We start from the raw sequence: 3,960 nt of genomic DNA, 5'->3' as shown, positions 1-3,960 counted from the left end.
TTAATTTTTCCCCTTAATTAAAACAAACATAAAAAATAACTAAATAATTTTTTTAAAGAATAAGGGAGAGATTGAGATAAAACAGGACATAACAATATAACAATACAGGTCAAAGCATGACTGTTTCAGCAACCTAGTGCTTCACCACCAAATAACCTGACTTAATAGTAGTTACCATAGTGTCTGTCTTTTTCCTTGAAATATTTGGATAAAACTTCATGTACTATAGCTTCAAATATTTCCATATCAAGAAGCCCAGAATAAAGCCTTTCCAATTAATAAGTGAAAACTTTATAAGGCTTCAAGGCCACAAAATGGGGAATCATGATTACCACATATTTTTATATATTTGAATCATTACTTACATTAGGGAAACTATTCGGTATTCACACATGCAAGATTGATTTATTTCACTTATGAGTATGGTCTCAAGCTGTGCCCATTTATTGATAAATATCTGAATGTGATCCTTCTTTATAGCTGAATAATACTCCATTGTATAGAAATACCACAACTTTTTTATCCATTCCTCAGTTGATGGACACTTGGGTTGTTTCCAAGATCTGGCGATTACAAATTGTGCTGCTATAAACATAGGTGCACATATATCACTGTGGTATGATGCTTTCAGTTCTTCAAGGAATATGCCTAGAAGTGGAATAGCTGGAATAAATGGGAATTCCAATCCCAAATTTTTGAGAAATCTCCAGACAGACCTCCACAAAGGCTGTACCAGTCTACACTCCCACCAACAGTGCAGGAGAGTTCCTTTTTCCCCACAGCCTCTCCAGCATTTGTTGTTGTTGGTTTTCTTGATCCTGGCCATTCTTTCAGGAGTGAGATGGTATCTCAGTGTAGTTTTAATTTGCATTTCTTTAATGACCAGTGATGATGAACATTTTTTCATGTATTTATTTGCCATTTGCATTTCTTCATCTGAGAATTGCGTATTCATCTCAGATGCCCATTTTTGGATTAGATCTTTGAATTTTGGAGGTCTGAGTTTTTTAATTCTTTATATGTTTTAGACAAGAGGCCCTTGTCTGAGAGAGAGTTCACTAAAATCTTTTCCCAGTTTGTGGGTTTTCTTTTCACTATGCTGGAGATTTCTTTTGACATGCAGAAACTTTTTAATAAGAAGTGGTCCCAGTTATTGATTCTGGGAAGTATTTCCTGTGCGGTTTGAGTCCTGTTCATGAATTCTCTACCTACTCCTATGTCTCCAAGGTTTCTACCCAATTTGTCTTCCAATAGATTTAGTGTTTCTGTTTTAATATTCAGATCTTTGACCCATTTAGATTTTAATTTAGTACATGGTGATAGACATGGGTCTAGCTTTAGTTTTCGGCAAATGGAGAGCCAGTTTTTCCAGCACCATTTATTAAAGAGACTGTCGTTCTTCCAATGACCCTGCTTGGCTCCTTTATCAAAGATAAGGTGGTTGAGTGTGTTTGTAGTTGTGGTTGTATCTTCTAATCTATTCCATTGGTCTTCGGCTCTGTTTTGATTCCAATACCATGTTGATTTTACTACTGTTTCTTTGTAGTATAACTTCAAGTCAGGGATTGTGATGCCTCCTGCTTTGTCTTTGCTGCTTAGAATTGCCTTTGCGATTCTAGGTCTCTTCTGGTTCCAGATGAAAGTTAGTAGTGATTTCTCTAGATCTATAAGGTATGTTGATGGTATTTCTATTGGGATTGCATTGAATCTGTATAACAGTTTTGGGAGAATGGTCATGTTCACAATGTTTGTTCTTCCTATCCATGAGCAAGGGATGTCTTTCCATTTTCTGAGATCATCCTCAATTTCCTTTTTCAGTGTATTATAATTTTCACTGTATAAGTCTTTCACTTCTTTCATAAGAGTAATTCCTAAATATTTCATTTTTTTGCTTGCTAATGTGAATAGTCCAGTTTCTCTTATTTCCCTCTCTGTGATTTTGTTGTTCGTGTATAGGAATGCTATTGATTTCTGAGTATTGATTTTGTATCCAGCCACATTACTGAATTTATTTATTGTATCTAAGAGTCTTTCAATGGAGTTTAGGGGGTCTTCTATGTAGAGTATCATGTCATCTGCAAACAATGATAATTTAACTTCTTCTTTTCCTATCTTTACCCCTTTTATTTCTCTTTCTTACCTAATTGCTCTAGCTAGTACTTCCAGTATTATATTAAATAGGAAATACAGAACATTCTTGTCTTGTGCCTGATTTTAAAGTAAAGGCTTTCCATTTTTGGCCATTTAGTATGATGCTGGCTGTTGGTTTGTCATAAATGGCCTTTATTATATTGAGGTAAAGACCATCTATTCCAACCAATTTTCGGGAAAGTTCTTATCATGAATAAATGTTGGACCTTATCGAAGGCGTTTTCTGCATCTATAGAAATGATAATGTGATTCTTATTTTTGGCTTTATTGATATGGTGGATTACATTTATTGATTTGCATATGTTGAACCATCCTTGCATTCCTGGGATGAATCCCACTTGGTCATGGTGTATAAGCTTGATGATTTGCTGCATCCTATTTGCCAATATTCTATTGAGGATTTTTGCATCTGTGTTCATTAGGGAGATAGGTCTATAGTTCTCTTTTTTAGTTGGGTCTTTCTCAGATTTTGGTACTAGAGTAATATTTGCTTCCAGAAATGACTTAGGAAGGATTGCTTCCCTTTCAATTTCATTGAATAGTTTGAGGAGTGTCGGCATTAGGTCTTTTTGGATTTCTTGTAGAATTCTACTGTGAATCCATCTGGGCCTGGGCTCTTCTTGGTGGGTAAGGACTTAATTACATTTTCAATTTCATTAACAGAGATTGGGTTATTCAACAGTTTTACATCCTCTTGATCTAGCTTTGGTACTTTATATGTTTCTAAGAATCTGTCTATTTCTTCTGTGTTATCAAACTTTTGAGATTAGAGGTTTTCGAAATAGGTGTTGATGATCTTCTGTATTTCTATTGGGTCTGTAGTGATTTCACCTTTTTCATTTCTTATTGCATGAATTTGAGCTTTTTCTTCCCTTTTTTTAATAAGGTTGGCTAGGGGCTTATCGATTTTATTTATTCTTTCAAAGAACCAACTCTTTGATTCGTTGATTCTTTGGATTGTTTTCTTAATCTCTATTGCATTGATTTCTGCTCTGATTTTTATAATTTCCTCTCTTCTTTTGGCTTTGGGCTTGACTTGCTCTTCTTTTTCTAGCTGTTTGAGGTGTAGCATCAAGTTATTTATTTGTATTCATTCTGTTTTCCTGATGTGGGAACTCAGTGCAATAAATTTTCCTCTGAGGACGGCTTTCATTGCAACCCACAGATTCCGGTAAGTTGTATTTGCATTTTCATTTTCTTTTAGGTATTGTTTGATTTCTTCTTTAATTTCTTCTGTGACCCACTGATTACTCAAGAGTGTGTTATTCAGTTTCCATGTATTTGCGGGATTTTTGCAGTATCTTTTATCATTAATTTCTAATTTCAGAGCACTATGATCTGATAACATGCAAGGGATGATTTCAACTCTTTTGCATTTGTTTAAATATGTTCTGTGAGCTAATATATGGTCTCTTTTAGAGAATGATCCATGGACTGCTGAGAAGAATGTGTATTCTGATGTTGTTGGGTGGAGCATTCTGTATATGTCTATCAAACCCATTTGTTCACAGGTGTGGTTCAGTTCTGTTATTTCTTTGCTCATTTTCTATCTGGTTGATCTGTCCCTTGGTGTCAATGGCGTATTAAGGTCTCCTGTTACAATTGTGTTACTGATAATTTGAGTTTTCATTTCTGTTAGTAATTGTTTTATATAACTGGGTGCTCTGGAGTTTGGTGCATATATATTTAAGATAGTTATCTCTTCCTCTTGGAGTTTTCCCCTTACGAGTATGTAGTGACCTTCTTTGTCCTTTATGGTCATTGTTGGTTTAAAGTTCACGTTGTCTGCAAACAGAATGGCTGCTCCTG

The sequence above is a fragment of the Cavia porcellus genome, unplaced genomic scaffold, assembly GCF_034190915.1.
Source record: "Cavia porcellus strain 051 isolate PalLab524CR breed Dunkin Hartley unplaced genomic scaffold, mCavPor4.1 scaffold_4, whole genome shotgun sequence".
Classification (NCBI taxonomy): Eukaryota; Metazoa; Chordata; class Mammalia; order Rodentia; family Caviidae; genus Cavia; species Cavia porcellus.
The sequence above is the reverse complement of the archived record's forward strand: the minus strand, read 5'-3'. Positions refer to the sequence as shown.